Below are 20,251 nucleotides of genomic sequence, written 5' to 3' on the forward strand. Positions count from 1 at the left end.
ACTCAATACTGAATTGCTGAAAGCTTTTTCTCTAAAAGCAGGAACAAGACAAAGATGCCCACTCTCACCACTTTTATTCAACATGTTATTGGAAGTCCTAGCCAGAGCAATTAGTCAAGAAAAATAAATAAAATGAATCCAAATTGGAAAGAAGGAGAAAAACTCACTCTTTGTAGATGACTTGATACTGTATACTGAAAACCCTAAAGACTTAACCCTATACCTCTTTGAACTAATAAATGAATTCAGTGAAGTTGCAGAATACAAAATTGATATACAAAAGTTGGATGTATTTCTAAACACTAATGAAATTAAGAAATTAAGAAAACAATCTCATTTATAATTGCATAAAAAAGACTAAAATATCTATGAATAAATTTAACTAAGGAGGTAAAATACCTGTATTCTTTCACTTAAGAGATACTGATGAAAGAAACTGAAGATGACAGAAACAAATAAAAAGATACATTGTGCTCCTGGATTGGAAAAATTAATAGTTAAAATGTTCATACTACCCAAAGCAATCTACAGAACCAATGCAAACCCCATCAAAATACCAATGACATATTTTACAGAACTAGAACAAAGAACCCTAAAATTTACATGGAATCACAAAAGACCTCAAACAGCCAAAGCAATCTGGAGAAAGAAGAACAAAGCTGGAGGCATAGTCCCTGATTTCAAACTATACTACAGAGCTATAGTAATCAAAACAGTATAGAACTGGCACAAAAACAGGCACAAAGATCAATTAAATAGAATAGAAAGCCCAGAAGTAAACCAACACATATATGATCAATTTATCTATAGCAAAGGAGGCAAGACTATACAAGGGGGAAAAGACAATCTCTTCAATAAGTGGTGTTTGAAAAACTGGGCGCCTACATGAAGAAAGAAAGAAAGAAAGAAAGAAAGAAAGAAAGAAAGAAAGAAAGAAAGAAAGAAAGAAAGGAAGGAAGGAAGGAAGGAAGGAAGGAAGGAAGGAAGGAAGGAAGGAAAACAGGACCACTATTTTACACCTTATATAAAAATAAATTCAAAATGGATTAAAGACTTGAATGTAGGACCTAAACCTATAAAACTTCTAGAAGAAAACATAGGCAGCAAACTCTTGGATAGGTCTTAGCAATATTTCTTGAACCAGTATCCTCAAGCAAGGGCAATAAAAACATAAAATAAACAAATGAGACCAGATCAAACTAAAAATACTTTTTGTGTAGCAAAGGAAACCATCAACAAAATAAAAAGGCCACCTACTGAATGGGAGTAGATATTTGCAAATCATACATCCAATAAAAGATTAATATCCACAATACATAAAAAATTTACACAACTTGATATATAAAAAAATAAACTTGATTAAAAGATGAGCATAGGACTTGAATATACATTTTTCCAAAAAAGACATATACAGGGCCAACAGGCACATGAAAAGCTGCTTAACATCACTAATCATTGGCAAAAGCAAATCAAAACCACAATGACATATCCCCTCACACCAATCAGATTAACTATTATCAAAAAGACAAAAATAAGTGTTGGCAAGGATATGGAGAAATGGGAACCCTAATATACTGTTGATGGGACTCTAAACTGGTACAGCCACTATGGAAACAGCATGCAGTTCCCTCAAAAAATTAAAAATAGTACTACTTTACAAAAAATCAATGCCATTTCTGGGTATTTATCTGAAGATAAACGAAAACACAAATTTGAAGAATATATATATACAGTTTTATGTTCACTGCAGTATTATTTACAATAGCCAAGATATGGAAGCAGTCTGTGACTATCGATAAATGAAGGGATGAGGATGTGGTATATATAGGCAATGGGATATTACTCAGCTATAATAAAGAATGAATCTTGCCATTAGTTACAACATGGACAGAATTAGAGGGTATTATGCTAAGTGAAATGAGTAAGACAAAGAAAGACAAATACCCTATTATTTCACTTATATGTGGAATCTAAAAAAGCCAAAATGAACAAACAAAACAAAACAAAACAAAACAGAAGTAGACTCATCTACACAAGAAACAGACTATTGGTTACTAAAGTGGAGAGCTTTTGGAGGAGCAGGCAAAATGGATGAAGGGGCTAACAGATACAAATTTCCAGTTCTAAAATAAGTTATGAGGCTATAATATACAGCAGTAATAACTTTGTATGGTAACAGATGGGAATTAGACCTATCATGGGGATCATTTCATCACACAAAAATATCATCCAGTATGATGTATACCGGGAACCAATAGAGTATTGTATGTCAATCATATTTCATTAAAAAAATGCACCTCATGTTCTTATTTAAAAACAAAACCCAGAAATATATAATGTGGACACTGAGTCACAGAACATCCCTGATGAGAATGCATTTAATTCTTCCTTCTTCATATATCCAACTCATTATATTGGATCATTTATACAAGAAGCAAAATGCTTTTCTCATGTAAATTGTGGTTCAAACTTTGACACACATTTTTTCAAAAAGGTTTTGATTACCTAGTGTGTGATTATAGAAATCTGAATCAGCATGTAGTCAGACAAAAGTTTCTTCTTATCTCAATTTTTATAAATTTTACACTGCAAATTTTAACATCTACCAATAAGAGACTAAATAAAAATCATCTACCTGAGGAGATGGTGGTATAAATTTTATTTTATTCATCTTCTTGTTGATAGCATACTAATTATGATGCTATCATCACAGACATATAGCAATGTTTTATGATAAAATAATATCCTCCTTAAGCTTTGTAAGTAAAGCAGATGATGTAAAAGCTTCGTTTTGTATGTTCTGCATGTGTATAAGTGTGTGTGTGTGTGTGTGTGTGTGTGTGTGTGTGTGTGTGTGTGTGTGTGTTTTAACAGTCTGCCTTTATGGCTCCAAAGTAGATGACAATTCAGAATACTTGTAATCTTGTAAAACTAGATACAGCATTTTAAATGTTTATCGTTAGAACATGTCCAGTAGCAGATGGTGGCATGCCATTTTAGAGCCACCTAGAGGCGCAAAAATTGTCCCATGTTTTTCATTTTGGCAGATGCACATGCCCCTTTGGCAAACTTTAGAAAATAACTAAACGACTTACACCTTCAAAACAGATTGTATTTATAGAGGGATGTGTGCAACTCAACAGGGGTGGTGCAAAAGACGTATTTCAAAATCAGTACAATCAAATGTATGGTACAGTTAACACAAAACTTTGGACATGAAATTAGCTCAACTGCTTTACTGTGTATCTATTCCACTTATAGCATTTTAATAAACCCTGAGTAATTATTTCCAGAGCAATATTCAAATGACTTTTAACAAATGTATGCATGCCAAATAACTTATTTTGAATATAAACTGAAGTTCAAGTTTCTCACAAAACTCAATTCTTAGTGATAGCATTGCTTTTTAAGCACTCATGTTTTAACTTGGCATACTGACACTTAGAGACTCTAATAACCACTCAATTTTAAATCTGACTGTGAATATAACTTTTAAAAGTCACTAGAGTCATCAGATTTTCACATAAGTTTCTAAATTTATACCTCTCTTTTACACATTTTTAAAAGTAATGCATTCATACTACTCATCTGTATCTTTTTTTTTCTGTTTCTCTCACTTTTCATTGAATTAAGAAAACATAAACATTTACCTCAAAACAACGCTTTCAATCCTTTGGACTTAGAACAATCTTGATCTTTAATGTCACGTTAGGGGAGGAAAGGGAAACTGTATTTGGTTAAAAAATTATCTAACATGATTTTTAAAAAAGCAGATGCCCTGGATAAGGTGAGTACAAGCATTTTCTAAGGGTTAGATAGTAAATATTTTGGGCTTTAGGGACCATTCAGTTTCTGTGGCAACTACTCAACACTGCCACCAGTGTAGTGCTAAAGCAGCCACAGATAATACATAAATGGGTATCACTGTATCCTAATAAAACCATTTATAAAAACAGTAGGAGGAGGTCCAAATTTGGCCTGCAGACTATAGTTTGCAGACACTTGGCCTAGATTATTTCAGGAGTTTTGGTGGTTTGAGAGATGCATTGGGAAGTTAGAAGTGTTTGATGTGTTAGCATGTGAATTGGGAACCAGGGAAGAATTTTTATGGGGGGTCGGGGGCATGGGAAGGTTATCCTATTAAGAAAGAAACAGGTTGAGGGGTGCCTGGGTGGCTCAGTCCGTTAAGCATCCGATCCTTGGTTTCGGCTCAGGTCATGATCTTGGAGTTGCATGGGTTCGAGTCCCCTCATTGGGCTCTGCACTGGCAGTGCACAGTCTGTTTGAGATTCCCTATCTCCTTTCTCTCTGCCCCTCCTCTACTCACACTGTCTGTGTCTCTCTCAAAAGTAAATAAATAAATAAACTTAGAAAAAGGAAAGCAAATAGTTTAAGAAGCAAATTTCCAAAATGATAAAATTCAGGATGATAAGGTAGGGCAAGGAGGCTATTTGAAAAAATGTCCCTTTCAAACTGACCTGTGTATTTATTGAGTACTTACCATTGGCAATCAGAAGCCTCTGAAAATAAATGATAGTCCCAAAGAACTGGAGGGGAGGTTTAAGATAGCCAAGTTTATATGTTACGACAGATCTAATTTCAAAAAGTACATTTGGTTGGTTTGTCTCAGTGCTTCTCTTTCCTGCTTTGTGCTACCATGCTATTTAGCATACATGTGCATATTCTCTTATACAACCAAACCTGTGAGTTGTTCCTTTCCCTGTCCCTTCTAAACAAACCTTGAGCTTTTAGGACAGGAGGAACTCTCTTCTTTTTATCTTGCTATTCTTAGGGCTTATGACAGTGTTTTGCCCAGAGTCAGTGATCAATAAACAATTGAATCATATAATGGACTTATATTGAATTATATACTGTCATGAGTTCAAATACTGGCCCCAGTGGGAGAAAATACATGTTGAATTACTCATTAGTTTCGCTCACATCCTATTTCCACATCAGCCCTTGGAAAGCCAGTTATTTTCTTTCTCTGCTGGCCTCTTGGATCCATAAATAGTTTGCCTTCACTGAACCTCTACCAAGCTTGGCTTGCCCAGGTAAGCTCTAGCTTTTCCTGATCCCTAATTAAAACTCACTACTTTGACTTCTTCCTTTGAGGCTTGTTAAATGCTTAATTGACAAAAATGATGAATTTAGATGAGGAAGGAATGAGGAAAAGCACAAAAATTGTAACTTGAATTTTAATCTCTTTCTTTTATAAAAGTAATAAAATATACTGCAGCAAATAAAGACAGGGGAACATCAAAATCTTCAGGAATAAGCATTGCTAATATTTACAAAATATTTGCAAAATAAAATTTCAAATTTGATACCACAGCACATGCTATTTATACCTTCTTTATCTGTGATTGCAGTGCCCTCTTATGTGATTAAATGCCATTTACAACCTCATTAAATGTTTACATATTTGTGCCTTTATTAAATAAACAGTGAAGTCTATTGACTGTTTTACTAAGGGGCCATCTCTGTTTTACGCATTGAGGATATAGCAAGAGATAGATAAGATCCCTTCTTTTACAGATCTTAAACTGTAACTGAAGAGACAGCAAAGAAAAAAACACATAGATAAACTTGGCTTATAAAAGAGCTGTGCTCCTAGTAAAATTAGCTAATATGATAGTGACTAAAAGATGTGAAGGGGTATGCACTATTTTGCCTTTATTCTCTTGTGATTTAAAAAAAAGTATTTATATAAAGTGCAATAAACATCTAGTTACATAAATATATGTGTACATTTCTAATTATATCCTTCAAGTAAGATTCCTAATAATGAAATGACTGGGTCAAAGCTATGCATGTTTTTAAAGGCAGCATCTACTCCTAATCAACTACAACACTTTTAACAGTTTAGGCTTCCAACAACAGATTACAAGATTGTCATAATCTACCTGCCAAGAAACAACCAATGTGCTTTCAAAAATGTACTGGGGTAAAGTGAAAGATATTATTAGCTAATGCACTGCCAAATTGACAGCCATTAAGATAATTCACCCTGTTACACAATGTTTATGTCAAATCCATGCGTAAGACTGAGTCTTTTATAACCAAGATGAGAATTACTAACATATGCAGTTTGTTGCTACTAGTATTCCTGACATCTCAGATACTTTTTTGTAATGTGCTAAAACACATAGTTTTCAGTATTATTAAAATTTGACAAACTTTGGTAAGGTCAGATACTGCTGGCTACTCATTATATTGCATTACAATTGCAAAACAACACTGGAATTGTCTTGCAACATGAATAAGAAGTGATATCATACATACTTTATATGTCCATAAAGTAGAAAATATTATATTTTGAGGCCACTAAGGGAGAAATAAATACTCTGGTTTTTCTGTATAACTTGAATCATAAATACACCTAAGGAAGATAATCTAATAGATCTACATGTTGTTTCTTATATTATTATTTTTAAAGTTTATTTATTTATTTTGAGAGACAGAGAGTGAGGGAGGGTCAGAGAGATAAAGAGAGAGAAAGAATCCCAATGAGGCTCTGCACTGTCAGCACAGAGCCCTATGTGGGGCTTTATCTCAGGAACCATGAGATCATGACCTAGGTTGAAATCAAGGATCAGATGCTGAACTAACTGAACCACCCCTTTTCACATTATTTTTAACAGAAAACTAGGAGACTTTAAGGGTCACTTTGTCAGGATCTACAACATAATATATACAAAATATGGAAAAGCACTATTAAATAAACATTATATGTTAAGGAATTTTGTTTCCATATTTTGCCAAACAAGGTGGATTTTTTTTTAAATTTTTTTTTCAACGTTTATTTATTTTTGGGACAGAGAGAGACAGAGCATGAACGGGGGAGGGGCAGAGAGAGAGGGAGACACAGAATCGGAAACAGGCTCCAGGCTCTGAGCCATCAGCCCAGAGCCTGACGCGGGGCTTGAACTCCCGGACCGCGAGATCGTGACCTGGCTGAAGTCGGACGCTTAACCGACTGCGCCACCCAGGCGCCCCCAAACAAGGTGGATTTTAAACTTCAAAAATGTAATAATAAATTTGGTCAAGATACTTGAATATGAGCAATTTGATAAAATTTACCACACACACACACACACACACACACACACACACACACACACCTGTATTTGCGTAGAACTAGAAATTGCTGAATTGTTTACTCAAAAGACAATATTAAGTGGATCTTTTTGTGATAAAAATGTTTTAGTGATGAAATCATGTGTATGTTTTACTATTCATGAGGATAGCTTGGCTGGATTATGCTCCCACGTGTGTTAAATATTGTCACAAGGGTGACCTGGAATGGATTTTATACTACCTTTAATCCAACCTCCATTTAACCTCTTTTGTAACTCCAAAGCAGGTCATTTCATTTTGGAGAAATTCTAGTTGTTATTGTGGACTGAAACTATATTTCTTAAAACTGTTGTTTTAAGTTGTTTAAGTTGTTTATTTCTTCAAGGTAGTCTGAGATTCTTTGGCTTAAAGCCCATGGGTGCCAAATTCCTTTTTTTTTTCCTTACAGAACCAATTGTTTTAAAGCCCAAATAAGCAGATTTTTAGAAATTTAGACTCTATCTGCTTTGCATACCCCATGAACTTGCACCCAACATCTGCTGGCCATAGATAAGATAGGCCAGGCACTATAAAGTCTCCAAGCTGTTACTATCCTTTGTTGCTTCTGGTGACCCAGAATCTCCCCACTGTGCCACTGAGTGACATCACCAACACACATAAACACCTTGTCTGATTCTGAACCCCTCTCTTTGGAAATACCCTTGCTCTCCTCTGAAGTGGATGATAAACCCTATGTCTTAAGTATCTGGACAGTCTCATGCTGTTAAGGACTTGCCACCATGTCAAACTGTCCAAGATTGTATGTGCTACTGCCACCTCGTGGTCTTCTCTTTTTCCTTCATCAGGTGTCAAATCGCTCAAAACCCAACAAGCATGCAATGTGTTCATAAATTCATTTAACAATTATTGCATTCTAACGGCTGTTACCTTTAACTGATTTACCCTCTGAAATGTCTTTCCTTCCCATGTAATGGGGCTCCATATATCTCAAAATATAGCTATTTATATCCTTTGAGTTTTATTTCCACAATAAACACAATCATTACTTCAGCTCTTCCACATTTGTAAAAGTTGTATCGCATTTCATCATTTTGATTGCCATCTCTGTATAAATTTTCCTTTGTCAAAATCCCTCTCAGAGTAATGCCAAAGATTAAATACTCACCTGCAGTGTTTGTTTCCTGGTAGAGTGAAAGCTGGGGTATCATATGTATAATTGCATCAATCATTATGCATTATCTCAACACTAAAGTAGGTACTAAAACTATGAAATTAACCACACCTACCAAATAAGCCATTTTGTACATTTGGTCAGTAGTATCTATTAGTGTTTAGGAAATTTAGAGTTGAGCTTATCAATAAAGATCAACATCATCACAGAAAAAGGGAGACTTCCAGATAAAAAGGCAACTAAAATAGGCTGTGGATTAATCACCTAACAAGCCACAAGCCTGAGGGAGGATGATAGATCTCAGAAACTTCCATAAATACTAGAGGAAACTCACAAAAGGTTACCAGACCCTGGTTGAGTTTTGGGGAGACGGAAAATTACATTTGAACACACAAAAATCCTTGTGTATGCAAAAGCATGGAATAGCAAAAATGAATGTAATGTTTTCTTTTCTCAATCTAGAAATCTGTGTGGGGATCCTTGCCGGCCCCCTTAAACTGTGAGGCTGAAAAACAGCCTGGCGAGGTCAGCACTGTCAGCTGGCTAAAATTATGAAGACTCCAGAATACCCTCTGATAGAAAACTGGTAACAATTGGTTCAGAAACTGGCCCCTAGGGTTTCTTCCTACTCTACCCTAGCAGAAGCCAAACTTTGTTGAGGACAACCAAAGAAGACCCGACTTGCAAAGGGAAATGGCAGAGGTTGAGGTACAGGGAGTTTCCAATAAGAGTAGGGCTTCCCATTGAGAACTGAATGCTAACAGTGAGTGATTGTAAAGCCAAGTATATTGCTTGCACTCAACAACTCTTCCCTCCTAAACTTACCAAAAGGATAATAAGCCTGGCCTTTTGTCCATCACCCCTAGTTCCACATTCAGCTACTAAGAATATGAGATCAAAAGTAATATTTGGTTAGGGAAGTACTTATAAAAGATAAAAGACTAGAACACCTATAACATGCACATCTAAATTAATGATCAAAGATTTAAAAAATGCTAAATAAGCATTATATAGATCTTCAAAAAAACAAAGGAAGGTATTGGCAACTAAAAGTTGTGGCAAGTATTCACAAAAACCAACTAGAAATACTGAGTATGAAAAATACAATAGCTAAAATCAAATGTGTTAAACAGGCTGACTAATACCCTAGACCCAGGCAAAGGATAAACTGCAGAGCTGAAGTGTCAAATAAGACAATAAGAAAAGATAAAGATGTAGAAATTGATATCTTTATATGAATAAAGTTATGTTTAGATAAAAAAGTTGGTATGTTCATATTTATTACAAATAACAATTTGTATATTATACTAAAATACAATATAACATACTAAAATATAATATAATATTCATATCTAACTTTATGTTGAAGAGAGATAAAGGAACTAATGAATGGAGTTGAAAGAGGAAAGCTAAAACTCCATAAGAGAAAACCTGAATTAAACAATGATCATAAAATGCCATAAACTAAAGAGCTTGATTAACTCAGTTATTGGCACTAGACTTCAAAATAGTACTCTGAGAAAGGGAGGATAAATTACAATTTTCTTATATGCTTCTGCTTTATTTGAGACATTACAAGGAGCACGTGCTACTTAAGAAAATTTAATTTAAAAAAATTACATATAAATATATGCATAGTTTTATGGTATCTAAAAACTGTTCAAATATATAACAGCTATTGGCCCTACTGAGGAGGAAAACTATTTTCATCCTGATCTTTCTTGTGTATTCATTCAGTCCTGAGTGATTTTTTTGGTTGTTTTGAAAGGCAGGGGCCATGCAAAGAGAGAAAAGGAAACTAGATAACCTTCAAACATCTGGGAGCTGCTACGAGGGCATACTCTTAAAAAAAAATCATTCTGTGGAATTTAATAACATCCATTTCACAAACCACAGAGTTTTCCTATCTTACAAATCAATTTTATTCTATTATATTGGTGAATTAGTTTCTTTTTGTGAATTGGTTATTTCACTTTAACTGTTGGCCTTCTAATACAAAAGAAAGACATGTATTAGGAGTATAGAAAATAGTCAAGATAATAGCCCAGTAATACTTGTTACTTATCACCTAATCTCTTCTTTTCAAATTTCCCCATGCCTCAGTGAGTGCAAGCAGTCACCATTGAATTAGCTATGACAAACCTATCCACCAACCTTGTTCTTTCAAAAAAGGGTTTGCTGGGGCGCCTGGGTGGCTCGGTCGGTTAAGTGTCCGACTTCGGCTCAGGTCATGATCTCGCGGTCCGTGAGTTCTAGCCCCGCGTCGGGCTCTGTGCTGACCGCTCAGAGCCTGGAGCCTGTTTCAGATTCTGTGTCTCCCTCTCTCTCTGCCCCTCCCCTGTTCGTGCTCTGTCTCTCTCTGTCTCAAAAATAGATAAATGTTAAAAAATAAAAAAATAAAAAAAAAGGGTTTGCTGGGGGTATAATGAGGAACAGTTATATTGAGGTTGTCACTCTTTTCCCTGTTTTCTCATGCAAAGGCTTTGAAATCCAAACCCAGGTATCGCCATTCTTGTTATATTTAAGACATTAGAAGAACTGAATCTGATGACCATTAACAATTATTTAACTTCTTTAGAAATAATGATCATTATGGAACTTTAAAAAGATAATAAATCAAAAAGTTTTTTTTAACTTTGTAATTTAACTTTATTTTTTTATTTTTTAAAATTTACATCCAAATTAGTTAGTATAGGTAAAGCAATAATTTCAGTAGACTACTTAATGTCCCTTATTCATTTAGCCCATCCCCCCTCCCACAACCCCTCCAGCAACCCTCAGTTTGTTCTCCATATTTATTAGTCTCTTTTGTTTTGTCCCCCTCCCTGTTTTTATATTATTTTTGCTTCCCTTCCCTTATGTTCATCTGGTTTGTCTCTTAAAGTCCTCATATGAGTGAAGTTATATGATTTTTGTCTTTCTCTGACTGACTAATTTCACTTAGCATAATATCCTCCAGTTCCATCCACATAGTTGCAAATGGCAAGATTTCATTATTTTTGATTGCTGAGTAATACTCCATTGTATATATATACACCACATCTTCTTTACCCATTCATCCATCGATGGACACTTGGGCTCTTTCCATACTTTGGCTATTGTTGATAGTGCTGCTATAAACATGGGAGTGCATGTGTCCCTTCGAAACAGCATACCTGTATCCCTTGGATAAATGCCTAGTAGTGCAATTGCTGAGTCATAGGGTAGTTCTATTTTTAGTTTTTGAGGAACCTCCATACTGTTTTCCATAGTGGCTGCACCAGCTTGCATTCCCACCAACAACGCAAAAGAGATACTCTGTCTCCGCATCCTCGCCAACATCTGTTGTTGCCTGAGTTGTTAATGTGAGCCATTCTGACAGGTGTGAGGTGGTATCTCATTGTGGTTTTGATTTGTATTTCCCTGATGATGAGTGATGTTGAGCATTTTTTCATGTGTCGGTTGGCCATATGGATGTCTTCTTTGGAGAAGTGTCTATTCATGTCTTTTGCCCATTTTTTCACTGGATTATTTGTTTCTTGGGTGTTGAGTTTGATAAGTTTTTTGTAGATTTTGGATGCTAACCCTTTATCTGATATGTCATTTGCAAATATCTTCTCCCATTCTATCGGCTGCCTTTTAGTTTTGCTGATTTTTTCCTTCGCTGCACAGAAGCTTTTTATTTTGATGAGGTCCCAGTAGTTCATTTTTGCTTTTGTTTCCCTTGCCTCTGGAGACAGGTTGAGTAAGAAATTACTGCGGCCAAGATAAAAGGTTTTTGCCTGCTTTCTCCTTGAGGATTTTGATGGCTTCCTGTCTTACATTGAGGTCTTTCATCCACTTTGAGTTTATTATTGTGTATGGTGTAAGAAAGTGGTCCAGGTTCATTCTTCTGCATGTCGCTGTCCAGTTTTCCCAGCACCGCTTGCTGAAGAGACTGTCTTTATTTCATTGGATATTCTTTCCTGCTTTGTCAAAGATTAGTTGCCCATACGTTTGTGGGTCCATTTCTGGGTTCTCTATTCTATTCCATTGATCTGAGTGTCTGTGCTTGTGCCAGTACCATACTGTCTTGATGATTACAGCTTTGTAGCATAGCTTGAAGTCTGGGATTGTGATGCCTCTTCCTTTGGTTTTCTTTTTCAAGATTGCTTTGGCCATTCGGGGTCTTTTCTGGTTGCATACAAATTTTAGGATTATTTGTTCTAGCTCTGTGAAGAATGCTGGTGTTACTTTGATAGGGATCATGTTGAATATGTAGATTGCTTTGGGTAGTATCAACATTTTAACAATATTTACTCTTCCTATCCAGGAGCATGAAATCAAAAAGTTTAAATAAATGCCCTCTATGAATATCTGTGTGTTTGTGTAAGTAAAAGAGAATGAACTTCTTCACTTGTATCTGGAGTATTCATATATATTAGCATGCATGCATGTGGAAGATATATGCGTGTGTGTGTGTGTGTGTAAACATCAGCATATGTGTACACACACACACACACAGATATTTTGAAAGCATGAAATTACTTAAAGAATTTTATTTTCTCAAAACTGGAATGCTAAATTTTCACATACGTTTTGTGAATTAAAATATATGTAATGTTTAGTGCCAAATAGGTTTTGGGTTTTAGTTTTGATAATAATATATCCTATGTATAATGTATTTCCTGTACTTTAATACAACACTTGAAATAGTATTGGACCAATAAGTTACTCTAAACTTGATAAAATTCTTATAAACAGACATAAAGTTAAAGGCAGTTCTACGCTTGTCTACTTCAACTCATTTCATTAAGATCTAATTGATATATAATATTGTGTAAGTTTAAGGTGTACAATGTGATAATTTGATACAGGTATATATTGCTAAATGATTACCATGATAGGTTTAGTTAACACATCCATCACTTCAGATAATTAATTTTTCTTTGTGATGAGATCATTTAAGATTTATTCTTAGAAATTTCAAAATAATGAATATAGTATACAATAACTATAGTCATCATGCTGAATATTAGACCCCAGAACTTATTTCTCTTATAATTCGAAGTTTTTACCCTTTGATCAATATGTTCACATTTCCCCCACCTCAATCTCCTGGCAACCATTATTCTCCTCTGTTTCTATGAGTCTGGGTTTTTTAGATTCCACATATTAGTGAGATCATACAGTATATCTTTTTCTGTCCCATTTACTTCATTTAGCATAATGCTTTCAAAGTCCATCCATGTAGTCACAAATGACAGGATTCTCTTCATTTATGGTTGAATAATATTTCATTGTATATTCCATATTTTCTTCATCCATTTTTCTGTCAGTGGACACTTAAGCTATTTTCACATCTCGGCTGTTGTAAATAATGCTGCAATGAACAAGGGAGCACAAATATCTCTTCAAGATAGTGATTTCACTTCTTCCATATATATATACCCAGAGGTGGGATTGATGGATTATATAATAGTTCGAATTTTAATTTTTTGAGGAACCTCCACACTGCTTTCTACAGTGGTTATACAAACTTACTTTTCCACCAATAATGATCAAAGTTTCCCTCCTCTCCACATCTTCACCAAATACTTGTTGCCTCTTATCTTTCTGTTAACAGACATTCTAATAAGTGTAAGGTGATATCTAATTGTAGTTTTAATTTGCATCTCCCTGATGATTAGTGATATTGAACATATTTTCTTGTACCCGCTGGCTATTTGTATGTCTCTTTGGAAAACAATCTATTCAATTCTTCTGCCCATTTTAAAATCAGATCATTTAGGTTTTTGTTGTTGTTTTGTTTTTTGCTATTGAATTATGTTTCTTATATAGTTTGCAAATTAACCTACTATCTGATATACGGTTAACAATTCTATTCTACCATTCTGTAGACTGCCTCTTTATTCTGTTGATTGTGTGTCTCACTATCCAGAAGTGTTATAGTTTTATATAATCCCATTTTTTTGTTGCTTTTGCTTTTGGTGTCATATGCAAAAAATTATTGTGAACTAATGCCAAGGAATTTTTTCTTTATGTTTGCTTCAATGAGTTATGGTTCTATGTTTTACATTTAAGTATTTAATCTATTTCAAGTTAATTTTTGTAACTGGTGTAATATACGGGTCCAATTTCCTTTTTGTGCATGTGGTTATCTTGTTTTCCCAGCACCATTTGTTGAAGAGACTATACTTTTCCTAATGAGTGTTCTTGACTACTTTGTCAAATATTACTTGACTATATTTCTGAGCTTTCTATTCTGTTCCATTGGTCTATGTGTCTATTTTTATTCTAGTAACCATACTGTTTTAATACTACAGCTTTGTAGTATTGTTCGAAATCAGTAAGTATGATGTCTTTGATTTTGTTTTTCTCTCTCAGAATTGCTTTGGTTATTTGAGGTCCTTTGTGGTTTCACAGAAATTTATATCTGGGAAAAAAGCCATTAGAATTTTTATATGGATTGCATTGAATCTATAAATGGATTTGGGTGTTATGGGCATTTTAGCAAATCAATTCTTCTGATCAATAAACATGAATGTCTTTCCATTTATTTTGCTTTCTTCAGTTTCTTTCATCAGTGTCCTATAGATTTTAGGGCATAGATCTTTCACCTCTTTGGTTAAATTTATTCATAATTACTTCATTATTTTAGATGCTATTGTAAATCAGATTGTTTTCTCTATTTCTCTCCCAGATATTTCATTGTTAGAGTATAGAAATGCAACTGATTTTTATATGTTGATTTGTATCTGGAAAAATTATTGAATTTGTTTATTAGTTCTAACAGTTTTTGGTGGAGTATTTATAATTTACTATCTATAACATCATGCCATCTTCAAACAGAGGCAATTTCACCTTTTCTTTTCTAATCTGGATGCCTTTTAATTTCTTTTTCTTGCTTAATTGCTCTGGCTAGGGCTTCCAGTATTATGCCAAATATGAGTGGGGAGAGTGGGAAACCTTTTCTTCTTCCTGATTTTGGAGGAAAAACTTTCAGTGTTTCACCATCCAGTATGATGTTATCTGTGGGCTTGTCACAGATAGCTTTAATTATGTTGAGGTATGTTCCTTGTCTACCTGATTTGTTGTAGTCTTTTATCAAGAAAAGATTTTGAATATTGTCAAAAGCTTTTTCTGCATCTATTTAGAGGGTCATATGATTTTATCCTTCTATTAATTTGGGGTATTACATTGATTGATTTGCTAATATTGAGCCATTCTTTTATTGCAGAGATAAATCCCACTGGATCATGTTTCATAATCCTTTTAATGTGCTGCTGAATTCAATAATTTGAATTTTTGAGGATTTTTCATCTGTATTTTTCTTGTAGTGCCTATTTCTGACTTTGGTATCAGGGTAACAAGTAACCCTGTAAAATTATTTTGATAGAGCTCCATTCTCATCAATTTTTTGGAAGAATTTGAGAAGGATTTGTATTAATTATTCTTTAAATATTTGGTAGAATTCACCAGTGAAACCATCTGGCCCTGACCATTTCTTTGTTGGGAGAATGTTGATTATTGCTTCAATCTTTTTAGTGATTATTGGTCTGTTCATATTTTTTTGTTGCTTCATGACTTACTCTCAGTAGGTTGTATGTTTCTAGGAATTTACTAATTTCTTTTAAGGTACCCAATTTGTTGGTGTATAACTATTCCCAGTAGCCTCTTATGATATTTTGTACCTCTTCAGTGTAAGTTGTAATGCCCCCTCATTCATTTATAATTTTGTTTATTCAAAATCTCTTTGCCTTTTTCTTGGTTAGTGTAGCTAAAGGTTTGTCAATTTTGTTCATCTTTTGAAAAACCAGCTCAGTTTCAATGTTGTTTTTTTCTTTCTATTTTCTTTCTAGTCTCTATTTCACTTATTTTTGTTTTAATCTTCGTTTTCTTCCTTCTGCTAAATTCTGGCATTTTCCTTCTCCTTCTAATTCCTTGAAGTGTGAATTTAGGGTGTTTAAATGAGATCTCCATTATTTACATTTTTTTAATATTTATTTATTTTTGAGACAGAGAAAGACAGAACATGAATGGGGGGGGATCAGAGAGAGGGTCAGAGTCACAGAATCTGAAGCAGGCTCCAGGCTCTGAGCTATCAGCACAGAGCCCAATGCAGGGCTCGAACTCATGGACTAGGAGATCATGACCTGAGCTGAAGTCAGATGCTTAACCGACTGAGCCACCCAGGTACCCCTAGATCTTTATTCTTAATGTAGGCATTTATTGCTATATACTTCTTTCTAAAATTGATTTTGCTGAGTCCCATAAGTTTTGGTTGTTGTGTTTTTGTTTTTGATTAACTACATTTGAATACCATTTGACAGTTTGTAAAATGCTTTCACTTGTAATATAGCTCATTTTACTGTTAGGATATGAAAGTACCAAGTGACTTACTTATTCTATGTGAATTTTGATTATGAAATACATTACAGGAATATCATATATTATAACTACTTCAAAACAAAGTTCAATAGAGAAATATGAAAAAAACAGGCCCAAAATCCTCTTCCTTCACACGAATTTCCTTTTAAAAAAAATTAATTCTTATTCATTTTTTGAGAGATAGAGCATGAGCAGGGGAGGGGTGGAGAGAGAAGGAGACACAGAATCTGAAGCAGGCTCCAGGCTCTCAGCTGTCAGCACAGAGCCTGATGTGAGGCTTGAATTCATGAACCTTGAGATCATGACCTGAGCTGAAGTTGGGCGCTTAACCAGCTGAGCCACACAGGCGCCTCTCTTCACACTAATTTCTAATTGGCCTCTGAGCTTGTGTTTTAAAACAAGTACTTTGAGAGTCTTAAATTTCCCTTCTGGAAAATATACCCTGTTGAAAGGTTCAAATTCTACTTACTATCAACCTTTGCTTCTGCCAGTACTTTAAGTGGTTTCTTAGCATGAAGTCTGGGACCACACCTCAAGACATTGTTCATCTTTCAATTGCTTCTCCCCACCCTGTCTATTAAAATTCTCTATCAAAACCCTCTCAGCTGTGCATTGTTTAGATCAAACTCTCTCTCTCTCTCTCTCTTTCTCTCTTTCCCTCTCTCTAAACTTCAAATTTCCATAATAGTCAGTGACAATAACAACAACAAACTTTTTTTTTAAATTTTTTTTCCAACGTTTTTATTTATTTTTGGGACAGAGAGAGACAGAGCATGAACGGGGGAGGGGCAGAGAGAGAGGGAGACGCAGAATCGGAAACAGGCTCCAGGCTCTGAGCCATCAGCCCAGAGCCTGACGCGGGGCTCGAACTACGGGCCGTGAGATCGTGACCTGGCTGAAGTCGGACGCTTAACCGACTGCGCCACCCAGGCGCCCCAACAACAAACTTTTAAAGTCAGTCATTTGGCCATTTAATCACATATAAACATGACAGAATGAAAACAAACGTGTTAGATCCCAAGTTCCAAACACTGGCAGCAGCAATGAGAATTGCTGCAATGAGAATAGGAAAGGGGGATTAAAATGAGAAACAATGAAGATACACACTTGTCAGAACTTGGAGGTGAACTCAGTGTGCCAGAAGAGAAAGGATGGGTTTAGGTTTTTGTCTTAGGCAATTGGCTACTTCGCCTAAGAACACTGAGATGAATGAGCAAAAGTGAAATTTACATGTGGTGTAATTTTTATAAACTTTTAGATTATACACTGTGTGTGTGTGTGTATGAGTGTGTACAGTATTCTTAGAGCTTAAAGGACTAGGTACACATCAGAGATATTCCATTAATTCTGGTTACATTAATTTATGAATGCCAAAAAATGAATAGGAACTTTGTCATTAATATTGTGATAATCCTACATTTTAACAGTATGGATTCATATTTTCTAATGTATAAACTTAGGACAAAAATATAAATCACCACTTGTCCTTTAAACATTTGGTATTTGTTCTCTCCTTTTCTAATGACACACTTTTACTCCTAATGTGGACATTTTCAGAATTTATGAATTGAGAATATCTGTGAGAATATATATATATATATATATATATATATATATATATATATATTGATTGAGCCCTGTGAGCATTCCTTCATCCAGCCTGTAAGAGCAGAACTAAATATCCAAACTTCAATGTCTAGTGTGTAACTGTATTAAAATATTATTTCAGGAAGCTGTGTTCTTTTAATAGCAAATTACTTCCCTTTGAGGCTGCACAATCACTTCCACATTGAATATGCCTTTAGAATTTCCCATCCTTGTAAGGTGGTCTTTCTTATTGCAGTGAAAGAACTCCATTGTAATGGCATATTTTATGCATATGAAATTTGAGTAATTCACATTTGTCTTCAGTCTTTGAAAAAAATAAATGAAATCATATGCTTAAAGAAAAATATTTTAGTTTTAACAAGCTTTCTGACAGAACTTAAATTACACTGTATATGTATATGTAGATTATAGTCTATGAAAATAGATCTTTAAGAATCTGAAGATTCTCATTTTTTAAAATTCTGTTTACATCAAATTTCATACATGTCTGTAGACAAAATGCAGGGCAGTGTGTGTGTGTATGTGTGTATATGTGTGTGCGGATGTGTATTCACCTACTGAAAAATATAGTCTCTAAGTAATGTTATCCTTTGCAACACTGTACTGATTTATGTTTAATTTTTTTCGTTTATACATCCTAGCATTGCAACTACATGCTTATCCTCCTGTAGAGAATAACCACTACAGCTTAGAAATTTACTTTGCATTTTTAAACCTATCCCATTACATAAAGCCTCTCACTAATTATAAAATAATTTAATTTGTTTTTATTTGCCAATTAAAATGAATATCTTCTACTCTTAAAAAATAATGTAATTTAATATCAAGCAACTATCCCATTCAAAAATCAGTGGAAAAATCATGAGAAAGAAAAACTCTAGCTCAATTTCTAAATCTAATCATTACAGAAAAATGTAAAAGTCGAGAAGTTGGTGATTTGAAGTGTTAAAATACATATTTTTTTCTTAGATTCATTTCAGGATTTATAATGTAGTCTTGAAGACCATAAAAACTTCTCAAGAATATCTAAGCCAGTTAGCATCCAAAAGAGTGTCATAAGAATCTTTTGATTCACCTCAAATCGTGAAGAGAAATACAGTATAAAGAAAGATCCAGAAAAGTGTTCAGAAGGCAAACCCAGAAATCTAAAGTCAGAATTAAGAATTAAGGTCTCTGACAGACCATAATTGCCATGTGAAGGGGATATTATTAATGAAAAAATCTTAGGTCATAAAAAGTGCTGTCCACAGACAGCGTAATATGATGTGAACTACATGTTGAAATAAATACATCAGACACAGAACACCGCACTCATCATCTGAGCCCCAATTGCCTGTACCAAGCCACATGATGCACAACAAACTTTTCCTTATTCTCTACATGCACCATTTACCCTAAGGATTTATGCCTTTACACATTCTGTTCCCTTTTCTTTAGCCACCTGGCAAAAACATACACAATTGTTTACTTTTCAGTTAAAATGACACCTCCTACTTAATGTATGGTTTACAGCAGTAAAATTACCTCCCTATAGCAATTAAGATTATATATTGTGTATAAAAGTATTTTCTATTACTCATTTTCTTTCTTCTCTAGCCTGATCTTTGCCTTTTCAGTGCCAGGTATCCATTCCTGTTTTTAATATGTTTATATGCAGACGGTATTTAAACATCTGTCTAAATGTCATAAAATGACTATTTAGGAAATTAAAAAATTCTGTCTTTAAATCAACAACTGTAGAAGCATTGATGATCGTTCATTAAAGTGAAGAACCCGACTCTAGAGTTACTCAGATTTAGCCCAGTGCTCTCATCTGCCTCTGTTTCTGCAGCTGCAAATCATGAATAATAAAAATAATACCTGCACCTTTTCCAGTTTCTAGCTGTGAGAACTAAGGGAGATGTTATACATAAAGAACATAAAGCTCCGTATCTGTGCATCCTGTTAAAGAGCATCATTTCTCCATCAAAGAGCATTATTTTTAATTTCTTATTCCTATTATTTTATTTTTATTGTTTGTCTAATTGTGAGTTCTACACATTT

At 34.5% G+C, this 20,251-nt stretch overlaps 1 protein-coding gene across 1 annotated transcript in view; it reads right to left on the minus strand.

Annotated features, from left to right (window-relative positions):
* LRP1B (LDL receptor related protein 1B) overlaps nucleotides 1–20,251 on the minus strand; it is a 1,940,511-nt gene that overhangs the window by 1,661,572 nt on the left and 258,688 nt on the right. The gene's annotated exons all lie outside the window — the stretch shown is intronic.

This window comes from Felis catus, chromosome C1, assembly GCF_018350175.1.
Source record: "Felis catus isolate Fca126 chromosome C1, F.catus_Fca126_mat1.0, whole genome shotgun sequence".
Taxonomy (NCBI): Eukaryota; Metazoa; Chordata; class Mammalia; order Carnivora; family Felidae; genus Felis; species Felis catus.